Source organism: Grammomys surdaster, unplaced genomic scaffold, assembly GCF_004785775.1.
Source record: "Grammomys surdaster isolate TR1022 unplaced genomic scaffold, NIH_TR_1.0 193, whole genome shotgun sequence".
NCBI lineage: Eukaryota > Metazoa > Chordata > Mammalia > Rodentia > Muridae > Grammomys > Grammomys surdaster.
Genome location: NW_021604638.1, coordinates 11,888,064 through 11,906,891, shown reverse-complemented (window position 1 = coordinate 11,906,891; position 18,828 = coordinate 11,888,064). Strand labels below are relative to the sequence as shown.

At 44.9% G+C, this 18,828-nt stretch overlaps 1 non-coding gene across 1 annotated transcript; it reads right to left on the bottom strand.

The window, feature by feature from the left end:
- Positions 1-1,991: 1,991 nt before the first annotated feature.
- LOC114623117 lies at positions 1,992-2,147 on the bottom strand. The gene has a single exon (XR_003711718.1). It is a non-coding gene; the product is annotated as a U1 spliceosomal RNA (small nuclear RNA).
- Positions 2,148-18,828: the final 16,681 nt, after the last annotated feature.

Below are 18,828 nucleotides of genomic sequence, written 5' to 3'. Positions count from 1 at the left end.
GCAGCCCCTACAAGCAATAAGAGGCCAGAGCGTAGATTCTGACCTAGAGGCTTCGAAAAGGAGTATGTCCTGCCTGCCCTGTGAGCTTAACCATTAAGGCCCACCTCAGACAGCTAACTTCTAGAACTGCAGGATAAATGAAGTTTAGGGATTTTGTTTGTTTCTTAAGCCATGTAGTTTATAGATATTTGTTACAGCAGTGGTCAAAAACCGAAACAAAAGCCAGAAAACCAAGCTTCACTTCCTGCTCAGCAGAGTGGGAACTACAAACTTGGCCCAATGGACGAGCCCATTTGAATAGGAGTGTTCACGAATAGGAGTGTTGTCCTGTCTTATGAAGCTAATGCAAAACCTAACGGTAATGCAAGAGTAGAAGCAAACTACTTCTTGAAGGAGGAATAGAGGATTCACAGGAAGGAGTGAGGCATGAATGTGGTGTGTGCTAAAAGTATACTGCATACTTGAATGGAAGTGTCCTTATGTGTCCCAATACCATATACAATGAACACGCGCTAGTGAAAATAAAATATAGATCAAAGAATTAATGGTGGTAACAATCTGCTGGCATCTTGCCTAGCCCAAGGAAGCCAGCAGGTATTCCTAGCTATCCATTTCTGTCTTATTCTCTCTCAGCTTACCCTCTTACTGCTCCTTGAGAAATGAAGATAACAGTTCCAAGGTAAGGCGCAGGGCATTCCCTGATAACACACAGCAGGCTGGAGTTAAGGGAGGTCTGTGATCCGGTTCCACAAACCTCCACTAGGTGGCCCGCTCACAAGGCAAACACAGCTAGTCCCAGCATCCCGGGTAAAGGCAGCTCCAAAAGCAACATCCCCAGCTGAGCCAGACAGGAGCCACCAGAGAGACACTGCCCATCGGTGGCCTGGGAGGCAGGCTGTGTGACTGAAGCTGTTCAAAAACAGAGGATCTCCCCAAGGCTAACTGCTCCCAATGCTGTGCCCAGGGCACTGGAAGGATTTGGCCTGGTGTATATACTCAGTATATCCTGGCAGTGGGAGCATATGGCACAGCCTGGACCCTTCTGATACTTTTGGTAACAGACCACATGCTAGAGGCTAAGCAGTCTCATCCAGGAGACCCCCACATGGTGTCACCATTAGCATTGGTTCAGGCTGGTGCAACTGGAAGACTGCTAGGTGGGCCCAGAGGGCAGAGTCTTCAATACTGACTCAAACTTTAGGGGTATCACAGTCTCTTATGGAGCTTTAAAATTAGAAATAACAATGCCTTCCCCCAACCAGCTCGCCTCTGCATTTGTGAACAGGTGCAGATAATTAATACATACTGGGGCTGGCCGAGTATGAGTCCGTGAACTTGCGCTATTGCTTGAAAACATGCTGGCAGGCACGCCATATAGAGACCCCTGCACAGTGGGAGTTGCAAGAGCAGAGGGGACGAGACTCAGGATGACTGGACTGTGGCAGGACCTGAAAAGAGGGCAGGAGAAGAAACACGGATGGGGCCAGCGGTCTAGTGGGAGTCCAGAGAACCAAGCTAGTGTGCTCATGACCTTGGATAAGACCCCTCGCCATCCAGTGGCCAGTAGGAAATGGTCTCTGTCTAGTTGGGACTGAAAATCTCTGAAGCCTCCCTCAAGACCTCTGAGGCTTCAGAAATCAAGGACCAAGCCACCAATATTCACCAGAAACACACTGTCAACTTGCAGGGATCTCATCCTTCTGCCTTATGTCACACCAGTCTGAGTTTCTCAGAGGCTTGCTGGCTCTGAGATCAAATTCCTGATCAGTCTCATGAAGCTCTACACTTAGGCCCTACTGAGCTTAGTGTCCCCTTGTGTTGCCACCAATTAATACTAAATAATTAATAACATCTAATATTCTACATATTTTTTTTACTAAAGCAAAATTTACAGAACAAATTCCACCATTTAAATATATTTAATTATATATAAATAGAATTAATGACATATATATATATATAAAATAAACAAAAATTAAAACAATACATATAAGAGAAATCATGAATGTAGTCCCACTACCAGAGATTATGAGGTCAAGTTTCCAAATTTGGGGAAATCCCAGGAGTCAGCACACTCAGAGATCCCACACTCGGGAGGTAAGAGAACCACGTTCATGGTTGTGGTGTCTCTCCTGCCAGGTACGTTTGACCATTTTAGAAGAGTCGAGTGGCATTTAGTGTGTGTCATCTGTCTCCATTGCCTAGTACCTTTTGGCTTTGCTGTCCTTTAGGCTTTTTGATTAGCGTACACAGGCCTAGGTCTCTGGGGCACTTTCCACTCCTCTTTGTTTTTGTTGGTCTCTTCTTTCATCAGCCTTATTTTCATTTCAAATAAGGTTTACTTTTACTTATTTATACTCACATGGATGTGTGTATGTGTCTGTGTGTGGATGTGTGCACATCAATGCAGGTGCTTTTGGAGGTCAGAGGCTGCAGAACTTCCTAGAACTGGAGTTGCAGAGGGCTGTGAGCTGCCCACCATGGATGCTGAGACTCACACTCGAGTCTTCTACGAGAGCAAGAAGACACTTGAACCACCTCTTAGCTAACCACTGAACCACATCACTAGCCCTCATTTTTGTCGATTTCTTAAACATTTTCTCACCCTAAAAGAAAACTTCATGTCCATCAAAGTGGATGCTGCCTACAATCAGATTCCTGCCTCCTTGCATCTCCTCCTCTCCAGCCTCCAAAGGCTAACAAGAATTTTTTTCTCTCAATTGAGCCACACCTGCACAATCTCTATGTTTAGAATTCCTGCTCTGAAAGTTATCAACTTCCATCCCAAGTCAGATACAGAGTAGAGCTCCCCACATGGATCAGGTCACGTGGAACCCCTCAGCCTGGAAGGCCTTCCTCACTATCCCATCTTCTCTCACAGATCAGTCCCAACACTTTAACTCTGTGGTCCAGGTCCTCTAAAATTCAAATGACAAAAGAACCATGAGCTGGGAGTAACCAAGAGGCAACCTGCCTCAGGGCTGACCTTCACAAAGACAGGGTGAGAAATAGATGGGTCAATTCAAGTTTCCACACTGATACTTTGGGGAACTGTAGACCTTACTTACAAGAGAAAGCACGTGCCAATGAGATATAAATAAGCATGTTAACACATTCCTGCTGAGGTCCAGCTTAATGGCCAAGAAACTAATCATTACTATAATAACCAATTATTATAACTTGGAAAGGTCTGAAATAAACACAACCCATGTGGTGCTTATTATCACATAAGGAATGGAGCCATGGAAGTTGAAAACAATGCAGGACCACTGAACGGATGTTGACCATGCAGTGAGCAGTTGTTCATATTGGCCAATAAGGTTCTTTGCTTTCTCATGTCGTCAACAATTTAACAGTAAGTTTGCATGCTCAATGCTAGTTTCTCCTAAGAGTCTTAAGGTTGTGAAAGTGGAGAGGAACCAGGATAGCCTAGGGTCCAGTGCTCAGCCATCTGCCTTCTGCTTTGGTAGCTGATGCTTCAGAGGTTGAGGGTGGGGAGTGCTGTGATAGAATCTCACTGTGGCCAGATCATCATAGTCTTTATGCCTGAGCCCAAACCTGCAGGCTGGGTCCCCCTTCTGTCCAAGACACCCCCTCAGCTCTCCCCTCCTTGTTCACCTGGCCCAGTCCCCACATCTAAGATGGTGTTTCAGTGGGGCATCCTCCTTTGGCTTCATTTCCACACACCCATTTTCCATTCCAACAACCCTTAGGTGTACTCATCGCCCCGATCCAGCAGCTCCTCCAGCCCCTCCCACCCACCACTTAAAGTCTTTGTCTCCTTCCCCCTTTCCTACTTCCTGACACCCCGGTCCCCAGCCTTGTCACATCCCTCAGCCTCTCATCAGCAGAACCATCATCCTTCTAACACTCCCTGCCTAGACCACCCAGCAACCTTCACCACACCCAAGAAGAGACCGAGCCCCAAGCCGGGCATTCAAATACCACCATTTTCTTCCCCCCACCCCCCACCTGTCTCATCTCTCTGCATCACATACTCTAATAAGCTTTCTCTTTCATTTCTTGCCTTTCTCCTATTTGTTAAAACTCCTTCCTTCCCTGCAGAGAAGCAAACAATGTCTATCCTTCTTCCTAAACACAAACTGAGGTAGGATTCCAGCAGCAAAGTTCACTCTGCAGAACCAGTGAGTTTATTGGGCTCACTTACATAGACATGGGTGAAGTGAATATGGGCAGGAACATGGTACGGTAGCTTGATGCTTGGCCCGAGGGAAGTGCTACTATAAGGACATGTGGCCTTATCGGAGGAAATGTGTCACCATGGGGGTGGGCTTTGAGCTCCTATGCTCAAGCTCTGTCCAGTGTGGAATCAGAGTCTCCTAGCTGTCTGTGGAAGAGAGTCTCCTCCTGGCTGCCTTTGAATGAAGATGTAGAACTCTCAGCTCCTTCTCCAGCACCATGTCTGCCTGGATGTTGCCAGGCTTGCTATCATGCTGATAATAGGCTGAACCTCTGAAACTGTAAGCCAACACCAATTTAAACATTATCCTTTATAGAAATTACCCTGGTCATGGTGTCTCTTCAAGGCATTGAAACCCAAACTAAGACAACCTTGAAGTAGCCGTACCCATTTACCTTTAGCATAGATGGTGACAGAGGCTACATGGGTATGACCTCAGCCCAAGTCCTTCCCCCTTGTCCCCTTCTAGCCGATCCCTGAGGCTACATGCAGAGTAGAAATGATTACAACAGTGTCAGGAACATAGTTTATGCTCAGTAAATATTGATAATTACTATGAATTATTATCCCAAATGTATTGAGAGGAGGCAAAACCACCCAGAGAAACTGAACCAGCTTTGGGGGCAGGAACCTGTGACCCCAGCCTGGGAGTCAACAAAGGAAGATCCACATGGCAGGGACAGTGGTCAGCTGAAGCTGGACCCTGTGGCACCAATTGTTCACATCTTAATAGATCAAGAAGCAAAGAGAATGTGACCAGAAGGAGAGCTGGACAACGCGCTTCAAAGGCTAGTCCAGTGCCTAGGTCACAGATCTCAGAGGCTCCACAATTTCCCAAAACAGCACCACCGGCTGGGGATCAAATGTTCAAATGCATGCACTTGGGGGGACAGTCAATAACTCAAGCCATAATGAGCACCAACAAAGCCCAAGGGGATTCCAATAGATTACCCGACGGCCACTCTGCTACGCCACACTGAGCATTTTGATAGAGTAAATCTCTCCATTTCCTCGTTTACACTTTCCTTCATATTTTATCTTATTTGTGTTGTGGTTGAAGAGTTACCAATTTAAGCCCTGCGGCAGAGAAGAGAGAGGGAGGATATGGAGACATCTAGGAAAGCAGACAGATATTCCAGGATCCCAAAGCAGTCTGCAGGGCTGCCTCACCAGCATCAGTCAGCAGACAGCTCCTCGTCTCCTGCATCAATCTGGAGATGGGGCTGTGTTTATAAAGGTTTCCCAAAAGAAGGCTCTGAGAGGGTGAGGTGTATACCCCCTATTCCCTCCTAAATGTACATTTTATGGCTATGTACATCAAGCCCAAACAGCCTGACGATAGATCATGTGTCCTGAAATACAAGAAGCCAGGACAGGAGCAATGGAGAAAAGACCTGTGCATCAGCAGGCAGTGTTGGGGACACTGGGCTCTCTGGACAGACAGCCTGCCTGCTAGAGAGTCTCGGGGCCATGTTCCAGGTCGACAGGAAATAAGGGAACACTTAGAGAAGTAAAGAATTTACTAGCAGGTACCAGGTACCTTACACAGGCATTTGGTATTTCAGCCTCAGCCCCTGGGAACCGTGAAACCAACACAAGGAATGGCTCTGGTCAACAATGCAGAAACCCAACAGGTAAGATATGGCTTGAGGAACTCACACTGTGCGTACAAACCTTGACTGAGATCTCTGCAGCCTCTCCTTGGACTCCTCATGCCACCCTCAAGCCAGCAGCACCTAGGAAACCAAGAGTCTCACCACCATCTATTTCCCCAAGCCCTCGTTCTTCCTCCCTACATCTTTGACCCCACCCTCCTCCCCAGTGGCTCTCTGGGTTTACCCTTAACATGAGGGCACCAGGCTGTCCCACTGGTCTGTTAACAGAGGACCCGCATCACATCGTGGAACCAAGATCTCTCAAGGGACAGGCAATACGCCCGGGAGGCTTCTGCCAGATGAAATTCGGTCCTGTCTACAGGGTCCCTCTCCTCCCATACCTTCCTTTGCACAGCCCTAACAAAAATTGGCCATGATCCAGGTCCTGCTCTTGGTGCTAGGGTGGCAGGGATGAATGGGACACCTATACTGCAGAAATGGGGTTTGTGCTCGCTTTTTCATTCAAGTATTTATTGCATCTACACTCTGCCAGCTCTTGTTTCAGAAGTTGGGAAGAAACAGATGCGGAAACATCATAGGGGCTAGAGAGAGGGCTCAGAAGTTAAGAGGGCTTGCTGTTCTCTCATGAAGACTTGAGTTCAGATTCCAGCACCCATGCTGGGTGGCTCACAAACACCCATAACCTCAGTTCCAAGGGACCTGATACCTTCTTTTGGACTCTGAGTACTCACACACATATGTACATAAATGATTTTTTTAAAAAGTTTTTTTAAAAGAGAAAATGTATAAAAATCTGGCTTGGTGAAGTTTTCACTCTGGGGAGACATTCAATGAGTCATTGAACCAAGTATTCGTTACAAATGAGGTTCATGAGTCAGAAAACCGTACAATAGCAAAGACAGAGCCTAATAGTTCCTGGACTCACTGTGACCAAAATATATGACAGAAACAACCTGAGGAAGGAAAGGCTTGTTCTGGCTCATGAGATATACAGCCCACCGTGGCAGTGGGGCAGGAGGCAGGACAGCTTAGCAAAGCACGGGACAGAGCGCGGGCCACAACTGGAAGCAGCAGAATCTTCAAAAGCCCTTCCCAGCGGTCTACTTCCATCAAGCAGACTCTACCTCCTAAAGGTGCCATGACTTATAAGGCTGGGGAACAGACACACCAGTAGGAACCCATGGGGGACATTTCAGATTCTGAGACCTGGCACCAGCAGGAGAGTAGTCTAGCAAAGTTGCGGGCACATGAGCTCGCTGCTAGCCACCAAGCCAACTTGGCCTTTACATGGGTTCTGGAAATCTAAACTCTAGTCCTCATGCTTCCGAAGCAAGTGCCTTAGCTATTGAGTCATCTCGCCAGCTCCCCATCTTCCCTCCTCCAGCACCCAGTAGGACTTAAAGAAACTCAAAGTGGGTCCACTGTGAAGAAAACTAGCTGGAACCGTTTGCCAGACTGCTATACCAAAGTACCACAGACTGGCTACCTAAAATTATAGAAGTCAGCAACTCACAGCTGTGGTAGCTGGAAGGTGGCGATCAGTGAGGAGGACTAGTTTCTTCTGAGGAATGTGAAGGATCTTCCTTAGTCCCTCCATGTGGCTTGTAGAAGGCCACCATCACTCCCAGTAGTGATCTCTCCATGACGCTGTCTGCATGGCAATCTCCTTATGTGTGTCTGCCTCCAGATTTTCCCTCTTCATTTGGACACTATCGTGTTGGATGACAGCCTGCCCCAAATACCTCACTTTAACGAACTTCTGCCCGGGTTCTGTCTCCGAATAAGGTCCCATTCTAAGAACTTCACCACATGAACTTGAGGCAATACGAGGAGGAATTCAAACACAGTTCTTAACACAGGCTAAGGAAAGTCTGACGAAGTGGGAAGAACAAGATTCTGATTCCCATTTCTAATCCTGTCTCTTAATTCCTGATTACTTCAGCAAGGGAAGAATCTTTCCTTTTATCAGAAAAATCCAAATGAAAGGAATTCCCCTTGTATCCCTTCAACTGATCAAACTGCGTGTGTGATCAATTGTTCCCTTGCTTGTTTGAGGTGGTGACTTGAAGAGAAGACCTTCCAGCTCTCAGAGGTTTCCAAGAACAAAACTTGAACCCCCATAGACACACCTCAGCCAGAACATAAAAGGTTGAGCCAAGCAGTGAAGGATGAGCCACAGAAGCCTAACAGACTATGTGGAAAAGCCCAGTAGGTCGCCCTTGTCCTGTTTCCAGAAACAGCTGGAGCTTTATCTACTGTAGCACTGTCTCCTCTCAGAGGTCCCCAGATATAATCCAGTCACCTGGGGTATTAGATAAAACACTTTGACTTCCCTGTCCCACAGCTTCTAGGGCTGGGTCCCAGAGGGATGCTTTTTATGTGATGCCCAGGGTGATGCTGGTCTCCAGCAGTGGTAGCAACTGCTGATCCTCTGCTGAGTCTAAAGATAAACATGTTCTCAGGGTTCTGGGGCCCCAGCAGTTGGGTCTGTGGGGAACTGGCATAGTTATTAGTTCCTAGCCCTTGATTATGGCTCTAAGTTGTCTCCAGGCAGATTCCAATTCCTATTTCTAATCCTGCCTCTCAGTTCTTGATTTCTTCAGCAAGTGCCTTTCGATTTCTCCATTCTTGTGTTCTATGAAGAAATGCCTCAAATTTCAATCTTTTGGGGGAAAAAGAAATAGCATATAGATGAAGAAATAGATGCTATTTCCCATGTTTGGGAAGGTCTGTATATGTCTGCCTCAAGGAGGAGTTGAAGAAAAAACATTTATTTGTCTTGGTTTTCATTGCTTTAAGTCAACACAGACACACAGACGTGCTTTAGGGACATTCCACTTAAAACATTTTTTTATGAGCAGTGATGGTCACAGGTGGATTGTACATGAACTTCACTTTGAGTGGGTCCCGTGATGCTATAGTTACTCAACAATGACCCTTCAGCTCTCACTTCCATACAGTAAAGGTTGTTAGGGCAAACACTCTCCTCCTGCAATATGAGTTCAAGGTTCCATAATGTACAGGGAAACCCAGGAGTCCTAGAAATTTATGTCCGCAAGAATCAACCCTCACCCAGTAGAACTGGTGATATTAATTACCTCAGTTGACATTAATTGTCTGTAAGTTGAGGCAACTCCAAAGCATGTTCTACACTGGGTCTCCAATTCTTAAACAATCAAGCTCTGGGTAGCCGCAGTAGTGAGCTTCACGATAACATGTTCTTCCTTCTCTTCCTCACTCTCTCTACATCCGACTGATGTTTCCTGTCATCAACATACAGAGAAATGACAAGCTCAAATACTTATCTGAGGGGTCTCCATCTAAGAGGATTCTGGAAAAGACAACTCTAAACTGCTGTTCTGGTGGATCACAGCTCTTACTTGGGAACTCAAATCCAAGACGCTATGACATTCTGGGTTTAACAGCAGAGTAATTTAGGTATAACAGCATAAACTTTACAGGGCCTCTTCTGGAAAAGCTAAATGCAATCCAATAATTCAACCTGAGTTCTCCTTTGAGTCTTGGCATGAAATTGGGTTTGAAGCTCAAATAAATTGTCAGCATCTGAAATTGGCCAACACAAACAATAGAAGAGGTTTTGGAGTTGGGATCTGAGATGGTACAGACATTTTAGAAAACAGCCCCAAGTCTCTGCAGAAATAAAGCACAGTCATCATATGACCTGGAAGTAAAACACAGTCATCATACGACCTGGCAATTCTGCTCCTAGCTCTAAACCTGAGAAAAACATGTCCACATAAAACTTGCACATGAATGTTCATTGTCCGTAGTAGCCCCCAAATAAAGACAATCCAAAGTCCGTTAACACAACTAATGAACTGACTAACAAAGTGTAGCGTAACCAGCCATACAGTGCCCTTATCCACAGAAGGAATGGGCTTCTAATAGATACTACAACACTCATGTCCTTGAAAACCTAGAGCCTTACACAAAGCAAAAAAGCCAGTCTCAGAAGGCCACCTACAAGTCAACTCATATAAATCATTCAGAATAGGCAAATTCATAGAGGCAGAAAGCAAATTGCTGACTGCCAGGGATGCATGAGAAGTGACTGCTGATGGACACAGGACTTCTTTGGGGTGGGCTGATAAAAACAAAACTTGACAGTAGTAGTGGTAGCTGTCAACTTTGTGACTATGCTAGGTACCACTGAACTGTACATTTTCACATAGCGAGTTTTGTTGTATGTGAATCATATCCCAATAAACTGTTGCTTAAGAAAAATGAGTATTCAAATGTCCCCTCATAACAATGCTGGAGGGATTCTGCTATGTCCCCAACAAAGTTCAAATGAAATTTCATTTGAGAAGTAGAAGATAAGATCAAGTGGGACCTCCACAAGGTGATTAGCTCACAAAAGCTCTGCCTTGTCAGTGGACTGAGCCATTTTTAGACTCCTAGGTTAATGGGTTATCTTTAGAACTGGCCTGTTATAAAAGTCAGTTTGACTCCACTGCTTGTATGTGCCCCTGTGCTGGTTAACAATAATTGTCAACTTGACAAGATCTAAAATCACCTAGGAGACGGGCCTCTGGATACATGTGTGAGGGAGTTTTTAGATTGGATTAAATTGAGGTGGGAAGACCTACCCTAAATGGAGGCAGCACCATTCCAGGGGGTGACGACTGGATAAAAAGGAGGGTGTGAGCTGAACGTCAAACATCCATCACCTTCTCCTTCTCCTTCCTGCCTGTAATGTGACTCGTTGCCTCACGTTTCTGTTGCCATGCTGTTGTGTTCGATTGAGAAATGTCTTCTCGTGCGTTTATATATCTGAGCACTTGGCGCCTAGTTGTTGGTGATGTTTGGGATGGTTATGCAGCCTTTAAGGGGCGGAGCCTTGTTAGAAGAACTATGTCACTGAGAGCTAGCTTTGAAACTGTATGGCCTCACCTTTCTTCCTAGTCTCTATTCTCCTCTCTCTCTTTCCCTCCCTCCTCTCTCTCTCTCTCTCTCTCTCTCTCTCTCTCTCTCTCTCTCTCTCTCTCTCTCTGCGTGCATGTGCATGCACACACTTCCTGAGTGAAGATGAACTGTGATCTCTCTGCTTCCTGGCTGCCAGGCCTTCCTCACACCTGCTGCCATGTCTTCCCTGTCTTGATGGACTGTGTCCCCTTTGAACTGTAAGCTAAAATGAGCCCTTCCTCCCTCCTTCCTTCCCTCTCTCCCTCCCTTCCTTCCTCCCTTCTTTCCTTCCTTTCTTTTTCCTTCCTCCTTTTCTTTCCTTCCTTCCTTCCTTCATTTGCCTTTTGTCAGGACATTTTATCAGAATGACAGAACTAGTAAGAAAGTAACCAGAACAGCCCCTCTCAGCATGTGACGATGCCTGGGCTGCCTCAGAACTCTCTCTGCAGAAAGTCCTCACCAGCAAGAATGCCTCAATCACATGTGGAACTCTCAGTGTCCAGAACCACAAGCTGAATAGACTCCATTCTTTGTAAATCACTCAGAGTCTAGCTAGAATTTAGTAACAGTGTCAGAAATCAGACTAGAACAGACTCATTATCATAAAACAACTTTATATATTCCCTGAAACAGAACATAGTTCAGAACACCTTTAAGCTCAACATGAGTTTAACCAACTCTGAAGCCAGGCAGAGTGGCATGTGCCTCTAAGGACTTGGGAATCTAATCTAGGAAGGTGACTTTATGAGGCCAGCCTGGGCTACAGAGGACTTCAAGATAAGACCCTATCTGAAAATGAAAGAAAGGTATCAAAAGTCTTGAACAAAGTGTAAGATCATCTATTTTATTGAAGAGAAATTGAATCTTGGATAAATCAAATGATTGAAGGTCACACAAATAGAAATCAGAATTTCTATGCTTGGACCTACATATCCAGCCATGCACCACAAAGACAAGCAAAGGTGAGGTAGTGCCTGTGCTTTGACTGGATAAGACTGAGAGCCTCAAGAAAACCAGAGTTGGGGAGAGACTAAAGTCACTCCCAGAGCTTCTTCCTAAATGGGAAGATAGTGAGAGCAGCCATCTTCCATGTCCCCTGGAGGGAAACCTAGAAGAACTAACTTACACTGGGACCAAAAAGCTATAGCACTTCTCATAGGGCTGATGATGGCCCCGCACCATGAAGATGATGAGGAAGTGTGTACACATGAGAGATAGACTGACAGGCACAGTGCATCACCCAGGCACAGCTGGGACACTGGGGAGGCAGACTTCAAATGTGAGCCTGCACAAGATCAAACCCTGTGTCCTTTGCTCCTTGGTACCCACATAAGCAGACAAAAAATAAAACTGCATACTTTTAAAAATCTCTGTGTTTTAGCAACATACAGTATCACTAGAATAAACAGACAGCCTACAAAATGGAAGAAGCACTTTGCCTCAGACAGGAGATTGGTACCTACAATATATAAAGAGCTAACTGCAAATGCTAAACACCAAAAAACATAAAACTAGCAGTCAGTAAGTGACGGATGGACAAGTGGCCACTATAACTTTTGATGTTCAACATCCATAGCCATAAAGAAAACACAGATTAAAACTACATTGAGATTTGATCTCACTGCAGTTAGAATGACTGTGATCAGAAAAGCAAAGAGAACAAATGTTGTGGGAAAAGAGGGACACCACCCACTGCAGTCAGGGGTGCAAACTCATGCACCCACTATGGGGCTCAGTGTGGAGGGTCCTCAGAACAAAAGCAGAAGTAGCACATGACCCAGCAACAGTACAACCCAAAAGACTCTATATCCTACCATGGGGGAACATGCTCACACATGCTTATGACTATATTATTCACAGTAGCAAGAGAACAGAACCAACCTAGATGCCCATCGACAGAAGAACGAACAATGAAACTGTGGCTCACCCAGGGATGAGTCTCCTCCTTGGTTAGCAGTACTAAGTGGTCAATTCTGAAAGCACATATATCCAAGCAGTACTTAGCAGATTCAGCAGGTTATATGTGTGGTTATGTGTATATATATGAATATGTATATCCACATATATACATGCATGCATATATTCATATAGCAACCTATCTAAGTGTTGAATATACAGATACATGTAATACAATAATAATCAAATGCAAAGAATCGTGAATTGAGAGGGATTAAGGTGGAAGAACATGGGAGGTGTTGGAGGGAGGAAGGGGAGGGGAGAGATGATGTCATTTTTATTTTAACTAAAATTTAAGAAAAAATGTGACACATACACAATCAAATTCTAATCGGCTGTTAAGAAAAAATGTGAAACTTACAGGAAAATGATGGCTCTGGAAAGTATTATATTAGCTGATGCTCTTCCTCATATGTGGTCCTAACTATTATTTATTTACTTCCTTACTATTTGTTTATATGTAAGTAAGGGGTGAGTGGGTGGTCAAAACTAAGACACTAGGTAGTGGACGAGGAGGAGAGAAGAAGGGGTGGAGGGGAGGGAGCAAGGACAAAGGTCACATTTGACACGAAAGAGAAAAAGAAAGGATGGGCTGAAGGGGCCCAAGGGAGGGAAGAGGGGGAAAAACAGAAACAACAAATAGAGTTTTAGTCAAGAAAATGCTATAATGAAACTAATTACTTGTTTGCTAATAAAAAATTTAAATAAAATCATTTATTTAAAATCCTCTTGCGAGGCTAGGGGGAGCTGGAGAAATGGTTAGGAAATGGTTAGGCCATGTGGTTAGGAACATTTTCTGTTCCTCTAGAGGACCCACATGGCAGGTCACAACTGTCTCTAACTCCAGTTCCAGGGGATCCATGGCACAAGACATGCACATGGTGATATATACACATGCAGGCAAAATACCCATACATAAAATACCCATACATAAAATAAATAAATCTTTTTTAAAAGAAAAATCATCTTAGAGTTGAATTTATTTTAGTGGTATGAAAAGGGTTGAAAGGTGCTGGCTGCCCCTGACAATTTACCTGCCTTTAATTATAAAGTGGGAATAAAAACCATGCCATGGAGCTTCTCTGGAGGGCATGAATTGATTCACGTCAGGAGTGAGGCAGGTGCATGGCACAGCCTATCGAAATGTTGACTACTTTCCCTCAGTGAGAAGACTGGTAGTCCAAGGTCTACAGCCTGTTTCTCTGGGTCGGGGTGAGGAGGGGAAGCAGGGCTGGAGAGATGGCTCAGTGGGTAGGAGAACTTGCTGTGCACGCACAAGGACCTGAATTCAAATCCCCAGAACCACCATGAGGAAGAGGTGTGCACATGTGCACCCCAGTGCTGTTGAGAGGGAGAAGCAAAAGGATGTCCAGGGCTTGGTGACCACCAGTCTCTCTCCAGGCTCAGTGAGAAACTTTGTCTCAAAGTAACCAAGATTAAATTGATAAAGCCAGACACTTGATGTCTTCCTCCATCCGCCACATATGTATATGCCTCATTTACACACATAGGTGCACACAAAGAGGGACTTGACTACTTGTAGACCACAGAATTATAAGAAAGAGTGGGCAAGGCCTTAAGGGCCATCCAGATCCTCCATGCTTTGAGACACTGAGACTAAAAGAGGCAGCAGCTTGCCCATGGTCATCCAGTGAGATAGAGTGGTCACCTGAAGGAGGAGCTAGTCTCTTCCCCAAACGTTATCCCTAAACACAAAAGATCAAAAACAGTCCCTCCCCTAATCATCCCCATCAATGCTCTATAAAACATCTATGAAATAAAAGCTGGATTGCCTAGAGATGGCTAACTCTTGGATAATACCGGCTAATCCTGGCTAATGTTTAATTCTCTGAATCATCTTTCCCATCAATAAGCTTTTTGTGGGACATTCTCATTTGCCTTGTGTCTCTTATGGAAATGTGATTTGTACTTACATCCTCCTTGCATAAATATTTAGCTCATCATTGTGTGGCATAAATTCCCTGCAAATTAGGAGGAAATCAGCCTCAGCTGACAGAAGCATCTACACTCATGGGGTGGGGGAGGGCAGATCATTATTATTTAGGACTTATTAAGTCCTGACAATACGTGCTGTAAGGGTCTGGGAACTTCAATAAACATCCAACATGAATGTCCATCAGATACTTAAGCTTAGATCAGTCTTACAACCTCCACCTACCAAAATGCAGCAAAATGTAAAAGAGAGAAAGGGGGTTGAAACGTGGCTCTGCCCATTAAGAGCTGTTTCAGCAAGAACAAATCACTCGGTCCCTCTTCATCTATTCAACTGGTCGGTCCAGCAGTATCTATCTCAGTGTTTGCTAAAAAGACTGAATGTGCTCATATGTGTAAAGTACCTGACCTGAGGCCTGGTACATAAGAGATGCCTGATAAATATAGATTGAGAAATGTCTACCCAAGAATGGTTAGAGCATGCATGCAATCCTAGCACTTGGAGGTTGAGTCAGGAGGATTACAAGTTCAAGGCCAGTCTGAGTTAAAAAGTGAGCAGTATATGCTACATACATAGTGAAACTCTGAAGTGTGTGTGTGTGTGTGTGTGTGTGTGTGTGTGTGTGTATTCATGTCTAGCAGACAAATTAATCTTAAGTACGGGGGATATGACTGTTCACAGACTGGTTAATTGTACCCCATTGCCTGTGCTTTCCCCAAACTTGAGTGTGTTTTATTTGAAAATCATCATTAACTTGGCCAAGTTAATGATGGTGCAAGACTAGAAAGGGGGCCAGCTTCTGGGTAGGCTGGGATAGAAATCCACATATCCGTACAAACTAGAAGTTACGTGCTCTATGCTATTGACATCTTGCTTATACACCTGAGATGTCATGCCAGGCTCCCTTGACTGCCATCTGTCAGCATCTGTATTCATGCATCTAGGGTCTCTTGTTGCAGGAATCACAGAAAGCTGTGGTTGCTGATATATAGCGGCAGGCCAGGTGTTCCAGAGAGGAGTCACCTCCTCAGTGACTAATGGAATTGTATAAATATCTAGGTCCCTTCCTGCTGCATGAGATCATCCTGAGGTGAGTGTTTCCCCACACATACACAGGATTCCGCCATCGTGGGTACTTGTTCAGTAGTACATGTTGTTGGTTCATTTCTATTCCTGATTCAATTCCCAATTCATATGGTCTTGGAGCAGTTCAGGCTATGACCCAAATATGCCACTTCGGCATATGGGTTATTCTGAACTAAAGTCAGTTGAGAAAACACATAGGATGAATTCTCCGCCTTCTCCGGTTTACACTAAAGTGGGACATACATTCCCCTTGTGACAGTCTTCTCTTCTTAACCAGGAAAGGGTTAACAGCTTTAGCACCAGAAAGAAGATGGTGCAACAAACAGAGCATGTCAACTGGCCTCTGTCTACCCCTACTTTGCTCATAAGCTCTCCTTCTCACCCTTTCCAGATCCTCAAAGTTCAAAATCCCTTTCCTTGGCCATGTGACTTCTCAATAGATTGTTCCCGGAAGACCCAAGCTCTACCTGCCTTCAGTCACGCATCACTGTCTTCCAAGTGCTCATGCGCTGCACATGTAACAGACTTCTGTTTAGCTTTTCTCTTATGAAAATCTGTCTTCTGCAAGTCTCTGCTGCAGGACCTCTGCTTGCATTCTTCTCTCAATATCTGGCAGAAGCCGATGGACATCAAGCAAATGCCAGGTTCTTGATGCTGTGCCTGAAACTCAGGAACCATTATACTGCGGTACAGCCTGGGATAAAAATTACGCCCAGTCACTAAAGGCTTCATTCCTGTAAGCTCCAACCCAATGTCCCCAGTAATACAGTGGACACCTCTAATTTCTCTGCTCACACACTTGTCCCTAGAGTGGGAATAGCTCCATCGTCTGCTTCATCTTCTCATTTCCCCTACCTGGGTACCACTGTGACTTCCCTTCTTCCCCACAGCTTCCACCACATCCTTCCAATATGACCCTTTTTAGTGTCTCCTGAGATCAGTTACTTCTGCCCATCCTGCTGACTTCTGAGTCAAGCAAGGCTAGCTCATCTTTGAGTTGGACCATTACAGTCATCTCCACCCTGTTATAACCACATCTGCTTTGGCTTCCCACAATCCTTTGTGGGAAGAATTGTTTCTTTAAATGGAGGCTCATTGTCCCTGGTCCTATCCATCTTCAATGTAAAAGCTTTGGCTAGCTTTCTCCTAGTACTTGCAATAGAATCCTACAGTCCTTGCTTAGTCCCAAAAGCTGCTGCATGATCTGGTATCTCCATTCTCTTTTTTTCTGTTGCTCTTTCCCCCAATTTCAGCATCCAATTCCAAACGTCCTCTGTATGAACCATCATGAAGAAGAATTTAATTTTTCTGCAGTGAATTAACACTTCTTGACTGGGGAATTTTTCCCTCAGTCTAACCAACTGCATTCCCAACTTTGCCTACCAGAGTCAGCCTTCCCTCCCTAAGGCCCTAAATTAACAGAAAAAAAATGGGGCAGATGTGTCAACCCCCTTGCCCAACCCAAGGTTCTTCAGAATGAGAACCTCCAACCATCTCCTCTTGAGTCTAGCACACAGTAGGTTCTCAAGGAATGTTTGTTGAGTTAATTAAGGAGGCTGTCCAGTCTTAATCACAAACATTCAGGATGCTTCCTTCAAACCACCTTCCCCCAAGGGAGCCCATGGTTGATTGGACAATTACTCTAGAGCTGGAACAAATCACCAGCAGGCGCTCGATAAAGCTATTCAATGAAGGCTGCTGACAAAAGAGCTGATTGCACGGCTTTGACCCTGAAAGTAATTACATGCACCAGCATCCATCTGCCCGTGGGTACCCCAGAAGGAGGCCCTCACCTCCGTGCAGCTCTGTCTTCTAAATAAACTCAAAAAGAGCATACGCTATCATTTCCCCCAGGATTGGTGTGGCTTGTTAGAAATCAAACAGAAGCCAGGTGAGAGGTGTAATGTGCACACGTAGAGTCATGTCCCTAAGCTCCAAGAGCACTCTCAGAATCATCTGCATCACAGACACTAAACACCAAGTCTCCACTCCCTAAGAACAGCACCAAGTACCTCTACCCTCAAACAAGCTTATCACTGTTCAGCATCAGCTGCCAAAGGCCTATTAGCTTCTATCTCCCAGTGAAAAGCAGAAAGGCAGCCTTCACGCTTTTGTATCTCCCCCTCTCTCGATCCATCCTTCCTTCCCTCCATCTATCCACTCTCTCATTCTTCCTGTAACAATTCCCAAATCTCTACTAGAAGCAAACAAAACTGCAGGTTTTACAGCAATGAACAAGACAGTGATGGCCCCTGTCCTCATAGTCTAGAGAGGGAAATGGATTTTAACTAGATAAAGGTATAGCTGTTGGAGTTACTCTCAAACTAAACACAATTATTTTCTGGGTCTTTGCCTAAGACCTTAAGAGAGAAAAATAGCCTGGGGCTGAGTGGGAGACACATTGACCTTAATTTTATCTTTCTTTACTATACTTTAGACAGATTTCTTAGTGACTCTAGGTTCAAATCTGCATTTTTGTAAAGAGGGTTTTACTTTATAAGCTGTACAGTCTAACTATTATTTTAGAACTTTGTAATCTCAGTCTCCTCCCAGTCTCATGCCAGTTTTACTAATCTGGGATGTCTTTCACAAGAACCTGGAAGCTGTCCGTTCAGTTGTAGCCGTTCATAATTAATGTCCTCTCTGAGAGATGACTTACAAGTTCCAACTAGTGAGTGCATGACCTCATTCTATGAGCCAAACTTTCTCCAAATGCCTTCCAAGACTTTTCCCCCAGATCACTCTGTCACAGCGGGTGTGGGCATGGTCTCCCTCTGTCAGCACAATAGTAAACAATCTCCCCTGCCCATGCCAGATAAGCTCTGTCCCAGATAAGCTTGCTGCAGCACCACAAAGAAGTGAAAAAAAGTGGACCCGGACCAGTGAGATGGCTCAATGTATGAAGGCACTGGCCACCAAGCCTGATGATCGAGTTCAGCCCCAGAGACCCACATGGTAGGGGGAAAATCCAACTCCTACAAGTTGTCCTCTGATCTCCATAGATGCACCATGGTGTGGCTATACTAATACACAAGATAGATGGTGGGGTGAGATGGGGGGATGGAGAGAGCGAAATTTAAAGAAAAGTA